We start from the raw sequence: 16,788 nt of genomic DNA, 5'->3' as shown, positions 1-16,788 counted from the left end.
CATGGAATTGGAGAGGGAAGAAGGTTTATGATGACGATGGCGACGATTTCCCCTCTCCGGAGCCCAAAACGGACTCCAGATCTGCCCTCTAGATGAAGAACAGGATGTGGCGGCGCCTCCGTATCGCAAACACGACGAAATCTTCTCTCTTGATTTTTTCTAGGACGAAAGTGAATTTATAGAGCTGAGTTTGGGGGCGGCAGAGCCACGTGGGCTCCACAAGCTTGCTAGCCGCCACCAGGGGGGCGGCTACACGGCTTGTGGCCCACTGGCCCATCCCCTCTGGTGGATCTTTGCGCAGGTATTTTTCATATTTTCCAGAAATATTCTCCTAAATTTTCAGGACGTTCCGAGAACTTTCATTTCTGCACAAAAACAACACCATGGCAATTCTGCTGAAAACAGCCTCAGTCCAGGTTAGTTCCATTCAAATGATGCAAATTAGAGTCCAAAACAAGGGCAAAAGAGTTTGGAAAAGTAGATACAATGGAGACGTATCAGCTCCCCCAAGCTTAAAACCTTGCTTGTCCTCAAGCATCTCAGTTCACAAACTGAAAGGGAAAGAAAAACTTTGACAAACTCTGTTTTATCTTGTTGTTGCAACTATGTCTAACTCATAACCAGAATTTCAGCAAGATCACAAGTTAACCACATAAGCAAGTGACACAAAGGTCTCACAGTAAACTAATATCAGCGGCATAATCAGCTAGCGAGCAAATAATAATGATTTTCAGATACCAACAATTCAATCAAAACAAGCATGAAGCAATATGAATAAGTGGTCTCTCGCTAGCTCTTTCTGAGACCGCAAAACATAAATGCAGAGCACTTTCAAAGATCAAGGGCTGACTAAACATTGTAATTCATAGCAACGAAGATCCGGTCATAGTCATACTCAATATCAATCAAAAGCAAAGCATAAAAATGATAGAGGTGCTCTCTAATTGGTGCTTATACAAGAGGAGGATGACTCAACAGGAAAATAAATAGACAGGCCCTTCGTAGAGGGAAGCATTGATTTGCAGAGGTGCCAGAGCTCAAGCTTTGAAAACACAGATAATAATTTTGGGTGGCATGCTTTCATTGTCAATGCAATGACCAAGAGTTCTCAATATCTTCCATGCTACTCATGCTATAGGCGGTTCCCAAACAGAAAAGTAAAGTTTTAACTCCCCCACCACCAATCAATCACACTCCACGGCTAGCTGAATCCTCGGGTACCGTCCATACTAGCAAAAGACTGGGCATTCCAATTACCATCCCCTTTCTCGTGAATGACAGTGAATAAACACATGTCGAGGATAACACGCCTAACATGGAAGATATCAATAGCCCCCTGTCACCACATGAGTGGTTCGGGCATGCAAAACAGATTATTTCTTGAAGGTTTAGAGAATGGCACATGCAAATTTACTTGGAACGGCAGGTAGATACCGCAAATAGGTAGGTATGGTTGACTCTCATGGAAAAACTTTTGGGTTTAGGGAAGTGGATGCACAAGCAGTATTTCGATTAGTACAAGTGAAGGCTAGCAAAAGACTGGGAAGCGACCAACTAGAGAGCGACAATAGTCATCAAGATGCAATGAGTTTGACTAACATTGAGTGCACGCATGAACAGGATATAAATCACCATGAACACGAACATCATAGAGGCTATGTTGCTTTTGTTTCAACTACATGCATGAACATGCGCCAAGTCAAGCCACTTGAATCATTCAAAGGAGAATACCATCCTATCATACTACATCATAGTCATCTCAAAATCTATGGTGGCATTCAAGAAAAACCATTATAAGCTCTCAGCTAATTAAGCACGGCAACAGAAACTATGATCTCTAAGTTGTCATTGCAAACATGGTTCTCTCACAACAAAGATGAATCTCGGACGACAAGCTAGTCATATTTACAAAAACAAAATAGATAGAGTTCATACCAGCTTTTCCAGTCTCAGTCACTTCATCATATATCATCATTATTGCCTTTCACTTGCACGATCGAACAATGTGAACAATAATAAGAGTGCTCGTGCATTGGACTAAGCTGAATCTGCAGGCAAACACAAAGGAGAAGACAAAGTAATATGGCTCTTTGAAAGCTAAACACGTATGCATGCAATAGGCACTAAATATTTTAACCAATATCTTCTACCTTGACCCAAAGAAAAAGAAAGCTACTTACACGGGAAAACTCCCAACAAGCAAAATAAGAAAGGAAAATCTTTTTGCGTTTTCTCAAAAGGACACAAAACAAGAAAACAAGAAAACGAAAATAAACTAGCATGGATAATACAGTGGCAAAGTGTAAACACCGACTAACAAAGTGAAAGGATAAGCATGAATGTAAGGTCGGTGAGTACACGTACTCCCGCAAGCTTAGGCTTTTGGCCTAGTTGGGTCTACTCCCAAGGTGGGAAGTAACCAGCTCCGGGATACTCCGGAGCGGACTGTTGATGCAACTGCTGTGTGAGATCCTCTTGCTCCCACTGATAAACTGGCGTCTGGTACTCGACCGGCGGCTCGGGCACGGGCACGTATGGTTGGGCCAAGCCCCAATATGCGTAGATGTCCGAGGGCATAATAGTGTACCTGCCTGCATGAAGATCAAACAAAGAAGGAGCAGGCAAAGTAATAGTCTCTTGAGTACCCTGACTAAATACCAGGTTATAAATCATCTGTCTACTAGCATCTCTATCTAGAAAATCATGGCGAACCATGCTGTCATAATCCAGATATTTCTGAGGAAGAAGCATCTCTCCTTCCTCCCCCAGTCTAACGGGTATCTCAAAGTGTCTGGCAAGACGGGTAGCATAGATACCTCCATAGACGACACCCTTTGAACAGTTTGTGTTCAACCACTGAGCTACTATAGCACCTAGGCAATAAGTCTTAGAGTTATAAGGCCTTCGCGCAAAACCGCAAGGTCTGGAGAACTAAGTGATCCAGCCTCCCTACGGCCAATAAAACATTTTCCCACAAATAATGAGAAGTACCGAAGCACAGGAAAATGTATGCTAGAAATTCTAGCGCGAGACACTCCTCTCTCCTCTCCAACAGCAATAGTACCTATGAAATCCTCCAAGTCCCGTGGACGAGGGTCATGAATATCCCCAACATAAGGTAATTTGCATACATTGCAAAAATCCCATAGTGTGATGCACTGGGGGATGTCGTATAACATGAACTCAACCATGGGAGGATTCTTCCTCGGATAAAAGTTGAAGCTTTGAACGAAAATATTGGTGAGGAGGAGGTATTGCGAGCACTTATCTTCAATGAACGCGGTAAGACCTACGTTCTCCACCAAGTAATAAAAGTCATCATAAAGCCCAGCAGCGCGCAAAAATTCATCACATGGCCACTCGCACGCTCGAACTTTTGTGACTCGAGGAACCACGTACTTGGGGCGATTCTTCTCATCCTCCTAGGGGTTACGGCTTGACGAGACTCTCAAGAACCTCCTCATCTTTTTCCTTTTCTAGCTCTGAAAAATTCAGAAATTTTTAGAGACTTCGAAAGAAAAGTGAATAAAGATTAACCCAACTCGTAGTAACTACTCCTACTAGTGCCTAGAGACCGTATCACGCGCTAAAACTACTTGGGACCAGCTAAAATCAACATTTCAAGCTCAAGAACAGGGTCAGCAAGGTAGCAAGAATACGCGAAGGATAAAGCACTAGAGTAGAAACTAATTGGACCAATGGAGGAGTCACTTACCAAGGAGTAATTTCCCCAAAACGGTTCAGAGAATGGTGCTTTGAGCAAGGAGATCGAAAATCTCAGCCAAATGAGCAAGAACACGGGTTTGAGCTGCGAAACGATTTTTTCTGGAGGTAGAAGAAGAGGATGGGAGCTGGAATGAGTGGAGGGGGTCCCTGTGGGCCACACAAGATTGGTAGCCGCCACCAGGGGGGTGGCGGCACAGGGCTTGTGGCCCACTGGTGTGGCCCCCAGGCCAGCTCTCAGTCCCAGTATTTTTCAAATATTCCCGAAAAAATCATACTAGATTTTCAGGACCATCGGAGAACTTTTATTTTCGGGGTATTTTCTCGAGGACGCTAAAACAGAAAACAATAAAAACTAAACTAAATCTATCATTTTTCTTCTAAGCAACAAAAAGTGAAAACTTAAAACAGAGGTATGTGACTCCTTGATTCATCCATTTCATGGTCGTCGAAAGAAATCCATCAATGGGGTTGATCAAATCCTCATGACAAAACTTTTTCAAATCGCAAAAGGAAATGAAGAATTGTCGAATAGACACTAAGTCACCTCAATGGGGATGTGTATCTTCCCAACAAGCAAATCACACTTTATCTTGACACGAGGAATAGGGCATTCGAAGCTCCCAATAAGAATTGATGAAGTTTTTTCGATAGCATTGATGCAATGTACTTGATATCGTTTCTTCGGAAAGTGCACTATATGCTCATTACCGTTGACGTGGAAAGTGACATTGCCTTTGTTGCAATCTATAATAGCCCCTGCAGTGTTTAAAAAGGGTCTTCCGAGGATGACAGCCATGGCATCGTCCTCAGGAATATCCAAGATAACAAAGTCTCTTAAGATAGTGGTGTTAGCAACCACAACAGGCACATCCTAGCAAATGCCGATAGGGAAAGGAGTTGATTTGTCGGCCATTTGTAGAGAAATTTCAGTGGGTGTCAACTTATCCAGTTTAAGTCTATGATAAAGAGAGAGCGGTATAACACTAACACCGGCTCCAAGGTCACATAAGGCAGTTCTTACGTAGTTTCCTTTAATGGAGCAAGGTACAGTGGGCACTCCGGGATCACCAAGTTTTTTAGGAGTTCCACCTTTGAAAGTGTAATTGGCAAGCATGGTGGGGATCTCAAGATCTGGTATCTTCCGTTTATTAGTCACGATATCTTTCATGTATTTGGAAAAAGGAGACATTTTGAGCATATCAATTAACCGCATCTGCAGAAAGACGGGTCTTATCATCTCAGCGAAGCGCTCAAAATCATCATCATCCTTTTTCTTGGATGGCTTAGGAGGAAAGGGCATGGGTCTCTGAACCCATGGCTCCCTTTCTTTACCATGCTTCCTAGCAGTGAAGTCATTCTTATCATATCTCTTAGGTTGTGGGTTATCAGGATTAACCGTAGGTTCAATCTCCACATCCTTATCATTGCTAGGTTGAGCATCATTATGAACAACGCTGTCCATATTGTCACTAGGTTCATGCTCATCACGAGATTGTGTTTCTGCATCAGACGCAGAAATATTATTTGGTTCTTCAGGTGTGACAGTATTTGGTGAACTGACATGTAGGTTTCTATCATCCTTCTTCTTCTCCTTAGGATGACTCGGTGTATCAGCATTAATTCCTTGAGAATCTTGATCAATTCTCTTAGGATGGCCTTCAGGATACAAAGGTTCCTGAGTCATTTTGCCTCGTCTAGTAATGACTCTGACAGAGTTGTCATTTAATTCATTGAGCAAGTCATTCTGAGCTTTAAGTACTTGTTCTACCTGAATAGTAATCATAGAGGCATGTTTACTCAGAAGCTTCAGATCATTGACATTTCTGTCTACACAAGCACTTAAAGGACTAAGCATACGAGTACTTTGTTCCAAATGTCTGCTAACATAATCATTGAAACTATTGTTTGGCAACAAAGTTGTCAAATTCATCAAAGCATAGGCTAGCAGGTTTGTCAAAAGGAATATCACTCTCATCAAACCTATGCAAAGAATTCACTTCTACTACTTGTATCGGGTTATCGAGACCATGGATCTCTTTGATAGGTGGTAGATTTTTGACATCTTCAGCTCTAATGCCTGCATAAATTTCTTGGCTTCTTGCATAACTTCGGGACTCAGGAATAGAATACCTCTTTTCTTAGGAGTTGGCTTAGGAGGTGGTTCAGGAATAGTCCAAGCATTATCGTTGATCAAGATGTTATTCAGTAGAATCTCAGCTTGTTCTATAGTTCGTTCCCTAAAAGCACAACCGACACAACTATCTAGGTGGTCTCTAGAAGCATCGGTAAGTCCTATATAGAAGATATCAAGTATCTCGTTCTTCTTAAGTGGGTGATCAGGCAAAGCATTCTGTAGCTGGATGAGCCTCCCCCAAGCTTGTGGGAGACTCTCTTCTTTGAGTTGAGCAAAGTTGTATATTTCCTGCAAGGCAGCTTGCTTCTTATGGGCAGGGAAATATTTCTCATAGAAGTAATAGACCATATCCTGGGGACTACTCACACATCCAGGAGCAAGAGAAGTGAACCAGGCTTTAGCGTCATCCTTTAGAGAGAAAGGAAACAGCTTAAGGATATACTAGTAGCGGATCTTCTCCTCAGTAGTGAAAAGGGTGGCTATATCGTGTAGTTTGGTAAGATGGGCTACGACCGTATCAGACTCATAACCGTGGAAAGGATCAGATTCGACTAGAGAGATTATCTCAGGGTCAATAGAGAATTCATAATCCTTACCGGTGATAAAGATAGGTGAAGTGGCAAACTTCGGGTCGTATTTCATCCTAGCTTTCAGAGATTTTTCCTTCCACTTGAGAAGTAATTTCTCAGCGTCATAGGCATCCTTACACGCAAGAAAATCCTCAGCTATCTCTCCCTCCATAACATAACCCTCAGGTATATCAGGCAATTCATATCTAGGAGAGCTAGATATAGCAGGAGCAAAAGCAGGTTCTATCTCAATAGTATCGGCTGTTTTAGAAGCATCACGAGCATTGGCAGTAACTCTAGCAATATGAGCATCAAGGAATACCCCTAGTGGCATATCTGGCAAAGTAGTATCTCTAGCAGTATCTGTTGGAATTATGCCCTAGAGGCAATAATAAATATAGTTATTATTATAGTTCCTGTATCAAGATAATCGTTTATTATCCATGCTATAATTGTATTGAATGAAGACTCATTTACATGTGTGGATACATAGACAAAACACCGTCCCTAGCAAGCCTCTAGTTGGCTAGCCAGTTGATCAAAGATAGTCAGTGTCTTCTGATTATGAACAAGGTGTTGTTGCTTGATAACTGGATCACGTCATTAGGAGAATCACGTGATGGACTAGACCCAAACTAATAGACGTAGCATGTTGATCGTGTCATTTTGTTGCTACTGTTTTCTGCGTGTCAAGTATTTATTCCTATGACCATGAGATCATATAACTCACTAACACCGGAGGAATGCTTTGTGTGTATCAAACGTCGCAACGTAACTGGGTGACTATAAAGATGCTCTACAGGTATCTCTGAAGGTGTTAGTTGAGTTAGTATGGATCGAGACTGGGATTTGTCACTCCGTGTGACGGAGAGGTATCTCGGGGCCCACTCGGTAATACAACATCACACACAAGCCTTGCAAGCAATGTAACTTAGTGTAAGTTGCGGGATCTTGTATTACGGAACGAGTAAAGAGACTTGCCGGTAAACGAGATTGAAATAGGTATACGGATACCGACGATCGAATCTCGGGCAAGTAACATACCGAAGGACAAAGGGAATGACATACGGGATTATATGAATCCCTGGCACTGAGGTTCAAACGATAAGATCTTCGTAGAATATGTAGGATCCAATATGGGCATCCAGGTCCCGCTATTGGATATTGACCGAGGAGTCTCTCGGGTCATCTCTACATAGTTCTCGAACCCGCAGGGTCTGCACACTTAAGGTTCGACGTTGTTTTATGCGTATTTGAGTTATATGGTTGGTTACCGAATGTTGTTCGGAGTCCCGGATGAGATCACGGACGTCACGAGGGTTTCCGGAATGGTCCGGAAACGAAGATTGATATATAGGATGACCTCATTTGATTACCGGAAGGTTTTCGGAGTTACCGGGAATGTACCGGGAATGACGAATGGGTTCCAGGAGTTCACCGGGGGGGGCAACCCACCCCGGGGAAGCCCATAGGCCTTGAGGGTGGCACACCAGCCCTTAGTGGTCTGGTGGGACAGCCCAAAAGGGCCCTATGCGCCAAGAAGAAAAAATCAAGAGAAAAGAAAAAAAAGGAGGAAGTGGGAAGGAAGGGGGACTCCCTCCCACCAAACCAAGTCCAACTCGGTTTGGGGGGGAGTCCTCCCCCCTTGGACTCGGCCGACCCCCTTGGGGCTCCTTGAGCCCCAAGGCAAGGTCCCCTCCCTCCCACCTATATATACGGAGGTTTTAGGGCTGATTTGAGACGACTTTTCCACGGCAGCCCGACCACATACCTCCACAGTTTTTCCTCTAGATCGCGTTTCTGCGGAGCTCGGGCGGAGCCTTCTGAGACAAGGTCATCACCAACCTCCAGAGCGCCGTCACTCTGCCGGAGAACTCTTCTACCTCTCCGTCTCTCTTGCAAGATCAAGAAGGCCGAGATCATCGTCGAGCTGTACGTGTGCTGAACGCGGAGGTGCCGTCCGTTCGGTACTAGATCGTGGGACTGATCGCGGGATTGTTCGCGGGGCGGATCGAGGGACGTGAGGACGTTCCACTACATCAACCGCGTTCACTAACGCTTCTGCTGTACGATCTACAAGGGTACGTAGATCACTCATCCCCTCTCGTAGATGGACATCACCATGATAGGTCTTCGTGCGCGTAGGAAATTTTTTGTTTCCCATGCGACGTTCCCCAAAAGTGGCATCATGAGCTAGGTTCATGCGTAGATGTCTTCTCGAGTAGAACACAAAAGTTTTTGTGGGAGGTGATGTGCGTTTTGCTGCCCTCCTTAGTCTTTTGTTGATTCCGCGGTATTGTTGGATTGAAGCGGCTTGGACCGACATTACTCGTACGCTTACGAGAGACTGGTTTCATCGTTACGAGTAACTCCGTTGCTCAAAGATGACTGGCAAGTGTCGGTTTCTCCAACTTTAGTTGAATCGGATTTGACCGAGGAGGTCCTTGGATGAGGTTAAATAGCAACTCATATATCTCCGTTGTGGTGTTTGCGTAAGTAAGATGCGATCCTACTAGATACCCATGGTCACCACGTAAAACATGCAACAACAAAATTAGAGGACGTCTAACTTGTTTTTGCAGGGTATGCTTGTGATGTGATATGGCCAATGATGTGATGGTATATATTGGATGTATGAGATGATCATGTTGTAATAGAAATATCGACTTGCACGTCGATGGTACGGCAACCGGCAGGAGCCATAGGGTTGTCTTTATACTAACGTGTGTGCTTGCAGATGCGTTTACTATTTTGCTAGGATGTAGCTTTAGTAGTAATAGCATGAGTAGCACGACAACCCCAATGGCAACACGTTGATGGAGATCATGGTGTGGCGCCGGTGACAAGAAGATCGTGCCGGTGCTTTGGTGATGGAGATCAGGAAGCACGTGATGATGGCCATATCATCTCACTTATGAATTCCATGTGATGTTAATCCTTTTATGCACCTTATTTTGCTTAGAACGACGGTAGCATTATGAGGTGATCTCTCACTAAAATTTCAAGACGAGATTGTGTTCTCCCCGACTGTGCACCGTTGCTACAGTTCGTCGTTTCGAGACACCACGTGATGATCGGGTGTGATAGACTCAACCTTCACATACAACGGGTGCAAAACAGTTGCGCACGCGGAACACTCGGGTTAAGCTTGACGAGCCTAGCATGTGCAGACATGGCCTCGGAACACATGAGACCGAAAGGTCGATCATGAATCATATAGATGATATGATTAGCATAGGGATGCTTACCACTGAAACTATACTCAACTCACGTGATGATCGGACTTGAGCTAGTGTAAGTGGATCATGAACCACTCAAATGACTAGAGAGATGTACTTTTTGAGTGGGAGTTTAGCGAATAATTTGATTAAGTTAAACTCTAATTATCTTGAACATAGTCTAAGTCCACTTTGAATATATTTGTGTTGTAGATCATGGCTCACGCGACAGTCATCCTGAATTTTAATACGTTCCTAGAGAAAGCTAAGTTGAAAGATGATGGAAGCAACTTTGTAGACTGGGCTCGTAATCTTAAGCTAATCTTACAAGCTGGGAAGAAGGATTATGTCCTTAATGCTGCGTTAGGAGATGAACCACCCGCTACGGCTGATCAGGATGTTAAGAATGCTTGGTTAGCACGTAAGGAGGACTACTCAATAGTTCAATGTGCAGTCTTGTATGGCTTAGAACCGGGACTTCAACGTCGCTTTGAGCGTCATGGAGCATTTGAGATGTTCCAGGAGTTGGAGTTTATCTTTCAGAAGAACGCCCGGATCGAGAGGTATGAGACCTCCAATAAATTCTATGCTTTCAAGATGGAGGAAAACTCATCTGTCAGTGAACATGTGCTCAAAATGTGTGGGTACTCAAACCGTCTAGCTGAGCTGGGGATTGAACTCCCGCAAGAAGCTATCACTGATATAATCCTTCAATCACTGCCGCCAAGCTATAAAGGCTTTGTGTTGAACTACAACATGCAAGGGATGAACAAGTCTCCCGGCGAGTTGTTTGCGATGCTGAAAGTCGCAGAGTCTGAACTCCGTAAAGAGCATCAAGTGTTGATGGTGAATAAGACCACTAGTTTCAAGAGAAACGGCAAAGGCAAGAAGGGCAATTCGAAGAAGAGCGGCAAGCCTGTTGCCAATCCGACGAAGAAACCCAAAGCTGGACCTAAGCCGGAAACGAAGTGTTACTATTGCAAGGGTATGGGTCACTGGAAGCGCAATTGCCCCAAGTATCTGGCAGATAAGAAGGCGGGCAAAGAAAAATCAGGTATATTTGATATACATGTTATTGATGTGTACTTAACCGGCTCTCGTAGTAGTGCCTGGGTATTCGATACCGGTTCTGTTGCTCATATTTGCAACTCGAAACAGGAACTGCGGAATAGGCGAAGGCTGGCGAAAGATGAAGTGACGATGCGCGTAGGAAATGGTTCCAAGGTTGATGCAATCGCCGTCGGCACAGTGTCACTTCAGTTACCGTCAGGATTAGTGATGAACTTAAATCATTGTTATTTAGTGCCTGCGTTGAGCATGAACATTATATCTGGATCTTGTTTATTGCGAGACGGTTACTCTTTTAAGTCACAGAATAATGGTTGTTCTATTTCTATGAGTAACATCTTTTATGGTCATGCACCGAATGTGAGAGGATTGTTCATATTGAATCTTGATAGCGATACGCATATACATAACATTGAGACCAAAAGAGTTAGAGTTAACAATGATAGCGCCATATTTTTGTGGCACTGCTGCTTAGGTCATATTGGTGTAAAGCGCATGAAGAAACTCCATGCTGATGGACTTTTGGAGTCACTTGACTTTGATTCACTTGACACGTGCGAACCATGCCTCATGGGCAAGATGACTAAGACTCCGTTCTCAGGAACAATGGAGCGTGCAAGTAACTTGTTGGAAATCATACATACCGATGTGTGTGGTCCGATGAGCGTGGAGGAACGCGGTGGATATCGTTATTTTCTCACCTTCACTGACGACTTAAGTAGATATGGTTATGTCTACTTGATGAAGCACAAGTCTGAAACATTTGAAAAGTTCAAGCAATTTCAGAGTGAAGTGGAAAATCATCGTAATAAGAAGATCAAGTTCCTGCGGTCTGATCGTGGGGGTGAATATCTGAGTTTCGAGTTTGGTGCTCACTTAAGACAATGTGGAATTGTTTCACAATTAACACCGCCTGGAACACCACAGCGTAATGGTGTGTCCGAACGTCGTAATCGTACTCTATTAGAGATGGTGCGATCTATGATGTCTCTTACTGATTTGCCGTTATCATTTTGGGGCTATGCATTAGAAACAGCTGCATTCACTTTAAATAGGGCACCATCAAAATCCGTTGAGACGACACCATACGAACTATGGTATGGCAAAAGACCAAAGTTGTCGTTTCTTAAAGTTTGGGGATGTGATGCTTATGTCAAAAAGCTTCAGCCTGAAAAGCTGGAACCCAAAGCGGAAAAGTGCGTCTTCATAGGTTACCCAAAAGAGACAGTTGGGTACACCTTCTATCTCAAATCCGAGGGCAAAGTGTTTGTTGCTAAAAACGGAGCTTTTCTCGAGAAGGAGTTTCTCTCGAGAGAATTGAGTGGGAGGAAGATAGAACTTGACGAGGTTGTCGAACCTCTCATCCCTCTGGATGGTGGCGCAGGGCAAGGGGAAACCTCTGTCATTGCAACGCCGGTTGAGGAGGAAGTTAATGATGATGATCATGAAACTTCAGTTCAAGTTTCTGTCGAACCACGCAGGTCGACGAGACCACGTGCTGCTCCAGAGTGGTACGGTAATCCCGTCTTATCAATCATGTTGTTAGACAACAATGAACCTGCGAATTATGAAGAAGCAATGGTGGGCCCAGATTCCAACAAATGGCTGGAAGCCATGAAGTCCGAGATAGGATCCATGTATGAGAACAAAGTGTGGACTTTGGAGGTACTGCCTGAGGGCTGCAAGGCCATTCAGAACAAATGGATCTTTAAGAGGAAGACGGACGCTGACGGTAATGTGACCGTTTATAAAGCTCGACTTGTGGCAAAGGGTTTTTCACAAGTTCAAGGAGTTGACTACGATGAGACTTTCTCACCCGTAGCGATGCTTAAGTCCGTCAGAATCATGTTAGCAATAGCTGCATTTTTCGATTATGAAATCTGGCAGATGGATGTCAAAACAGCGTTCCTTAACGGTTTCCTTAAGGAAGAGTTGTATATGATACAACCCGAAGGTTTTGTCGATCCTAAGAATGCTAACAAGGTGTGCAAGCTCCAGCGATCCATTTATGGACTGGTGCAAGCATCTCGGAACAAACGCTTTGATGAGGTGATCAAAGCATTTGGGTTTATACAAGTGGTTGGAGAATCTTGTATTTACAAGAAAGTGAGTGGGAGCTCTGTGGCGTTTCTAATATTATATGTGGATGACATATTACTGATTGGAAACAACGTAGAGTTTTTAGAGAGCATAAAGAATTACTTGAATAAAAGTTTCTCTATGAAGGACCTAGGAGAAGCTGCTTACATTCTAGGCATTAAGATCTATAGGGATAGATCAAAACGCCTGATAGGACTTTCACAAAGCACATACCTTGATAAAGTTTTGAAGAGGTTCAAAATGGAACAGTCCAAGAAAGGGTTCTTGCCAGTTCTACAAGGTACGAGATTGAGTAAGACTCAGTGCCCAGCAACTGATGAAGATAGAGAGCATATGCGCTCCGTCCCCTATGCTTCAGCCATAGGTTCTATCATGTATGCGATGTTGTGCACTAGACCGGATGTTAGCCTGGCCATAAGTATGGCAGGTAGGTTCCAGAGTAATCCAGGAGTGGATCACTGGACAGCGGTCAAGAATATCCTGAAGTACCTGAAAAGGACTAAGGAGATGTTTCTCGTGTATGGAGGTGACGAAGAGCTCGCCGTAAAAGGTTACGTCGATGCAAGCTTTGACACAGATCCGGACGACTCTAAGTCGCAAACCGGATACGTATTTATTCTTAATGGGGATGCAGTAAGCCGGTGCAGTTCCAAGCAAAGCGTCGTAGCAGATTCTACATGTGAAGCGGAGTACATGGCTGCCTCGGAGGCGGCTAAGGAGGGTGTCTGGATGAAGCAGTTCATGACGGATCTTGGAGTGGTGCCAAACGCACTGAATCCAATAACCTTGTTTTGTGACAACACTGGTGCCATTGCCTTAACAAAGGAACCACGGTTTCACAAGAAGACCAGACACATCAAACGACGCTTCAACCTCATCCGCGACTACGTCGAGGGAGAGGACGTGAATATATGCAAAGTGCACACGGATCTGAATGTAGCAGACCCGCTGACTAAACCTCTTCCACTGCCAAAACATGATCAACACCAGAACTGTATGGGTGTTAGATTTATTACAATGTAATTCACATGGTGATGTGAGGGCTAGATTATTGACTCTAGTGCAAGTGGGAGACTGTTGGAATTATGCCCTAGAGGCAATAATAAATATAGTTATTATTATAATTCCTGTATCAAGATAATCGTTTATTATCCATGCTATAATTGTATTGAATGAAGACTCATTTACATGTGTGGATACATAGACAAAACACCGTCCCTAGCAAGCCTCTAGTTGGCTAGCCAGTTGATCAAAGATAGTTAGTGTCTTCTGATTATGAACAAGGTGTTGTTGCTTGATAACTGGATCACGTCATTAGGAGAATCACATGATGGACTAGACCCAAACTAATAGACGTAGCATGTTGATCGTGTCATTTTGTTGCTACTGTTTTCTGCGTGTCAAGTATTTATTCCTATGACCATGAGATCATATAACTCACTAACACCGGAGGAATGCTTTGTGTGTATCAAACGTCGCAACGTAACTGGGTGACTATAAAGATGCTCTACAGGTATCTCCGAAGGTGTTAGTTGAGTTAGTATGGATCGAGACTGGGATTTGTCACTCCGTGTGACGGAGAGGTATCTCGGGGCCCACTCGGTAATACAACATCACACACAAGCCTTGCAAGCAATGTAACTTAGTGTAAGTTGCGGGATCTTGTATTACGGAACGAGTAAAGAGACTTGCCGGTAAACGAGATTGAAATAGGTATACGGATACCGACGATCGAATCTCGGGCAAGTAACATACCGAAGGACAAAGGGAATGACATACGGGATTATATGAATCCTTGGCACTGAGGTTCAAACGATAAGATCTTTGTAGAATATGTAGGATCCAATATGGGCATCCAGGTCCCGCTATTGGATATTGACCGAGGAGTCTCTCAGGTCATGTCTACATAGTTCTCGAACCCGCAGGGTCTGCACACTTAAGGTTCGACGTTGTTTTATGCGTATTTGAGTTATATGGTTGGTTACCGAATGTTGTTCGGAGTCCCGGATGAGATCACGGACGTCACGAGGGTTTCCAGAATGGTCCGGAAATGAAGATTGATATATAGGATGACCTCATTTGATTACCGGAAGGTTTTCGGAGTTACCGGGAATGTACCGGGAATGACGAATGGGTTCCGGGAGTTCACCGGGGGGGCAACCCACCCCGGGGAAGCCCATAGGCCTTGAGGGTGGCACACCAGCCCTTAGTGGGCTGGTGGGACAGCCCAAAAGGGCCCTATGCGCCAAGAAGAAAAAATCAAGAGAAAAGAAAAAAAAAGGAGGAGGTGAGAAGGAAGGGGGACTCCCTCCCACCAAACCAAGTCCAACTCGGTTTGGGGGGGGGGAGTCCTCCCCCCTTGGACTCGGCCGACCCCCTTGGGGCTCCTTGAGCCCCAAGGCAAGGTCCCCTCCCTCCCACCTATATATACGGAGGTTTTAGGGCTGATTTGAGACGACTTTCCCACGGCAGCCCGACCACATACCTCCACGGTTTTTCCTCTAGATCGCGTTTCTGCGGAGCTCGGGCGGAGCCCTGCTGAGACAAGGTCATCACCAACCTCCGGAGCGCCGTCACGCTGCCGGAGAACTCTTCTACCTCTCCGTCTCTCTTGCTGGATCAAGAAGGCCGAGATCATCGTCGAGCTGTACGTGTGCTGAACGCGGAGGTGCCGTCCGTTCGGTACTAGATTGTGGGACTGATCGCGGGATTGTTCGCGGGGCGGATCGAGGGACGTGAGGACGTTCCACTACATCAACCGCGTTCACTAACGCTTCTGTTGTACGATCTACAAGGGTACGTAGATCACTCATCCCCTCTCGTAGATGGACATCACCATGATAGGTCTTCGTGCGCGTAGGAAAATTTTTGTTTCCCATGCGACGTTCCCCAACAGTATCAAGCATAGCATCATCAGGCAAAATAACATCTCTAGCATAATCAGGCAAAGCAGTATCAAGCATAGCATCATCAGGCATAGCATCTCTAGCAGTATCAAGCATAGAATCTCTAGCAGTATCAGGCATAGCATCATAAGCATCATCAAGCACAGGCAACATATCAAGATTTCTAGTAGGAGGTGGTGTCGCAAACTTACTCATAACTGAAGGTGAATCAAGTGCAGAGCTAGATGGCAGTTCCTTACCTCCCCTCGTAGTTGAGGGCAAGACTTTGGTTTCTGGATCTTTCAGATTCTTCATAGTCACCAGCAGATATAAATCCCAAGTGACTCAGAGAATATAGCAATCCCTCCCCGGCAACGGTTCCAGAAAAATGCTGCTAGCAGTCCCCGGCAACGACACTAGAGAAATGTTGTTGACGTGTTCCTGACTTGATGCCTCCACGGCAACGGAGCCAGAACTGCTCCCAGTTGCTCAACAATTAGCAATTGTCTTGCAATGGCCCACCAGCGCGTGGGTTCGCGGCAGTTTTCGAGGGTAGAGTATTCAACCCAAATTTTTTGGTTCTCCAGACAGGAAGTGAAAGGATACTCTCAAGTATTAGCAGCTAAATGTGTCAGATTCAACCACACCTGAAAGATTAGTATCTGCAAGCAAAGTATCAGTAGCAAAGTAGTATGATAGCAACGGTGCCACAAACGATCTGGTGACAAGGCTGACTATTCCTAACTGTTGTATCAATGGCGCCAGAAGTTGCCCGTGGACGGGAAATATTCTTTCCCGTCAACATCGAGCGAAAAGGTATTGTAGCAGGTAGCAGCAGTGTAACGAGTAACGACAGTGGCAGGGAACAGCAGTAGTGACAGCAGTAGCAAGTAGCAACAGTAGGAAGTAACAGCAGTAGGAAGTAGCAGCAGAGCAAAGCAAGTAACAGCAGCAGCAACAGTAGTAACAACAGGAGAGAAAAACAAGTAACAACAGCAGTGGGACAAACTCGTAGGCAATGGGTCGGTGATTTGTTTGGATGATATTCATCATGCAACAGTTGTAACACGGAGAGAGAGGTAACTACA

The sequence above is a fragment of the Hordeum vulgare genome, chromosome 6H (genome assembly GCF_904849725.1).
Source record: "Hordeum vulgare subsp. vulgare chromosome 6H, MorexV3_pseudomolecules_assembly, whole genome shotgun sequence".
Classification (NCBI taxonomy): Eukaryota; Viridiplantae; Streptophyta; class Magnoliopsida; order Poales; family Poaceae; genus Hordeum; species Hordeum vulgare.
Note: the sequence above shows the minus strand (reverse complement) of the source record.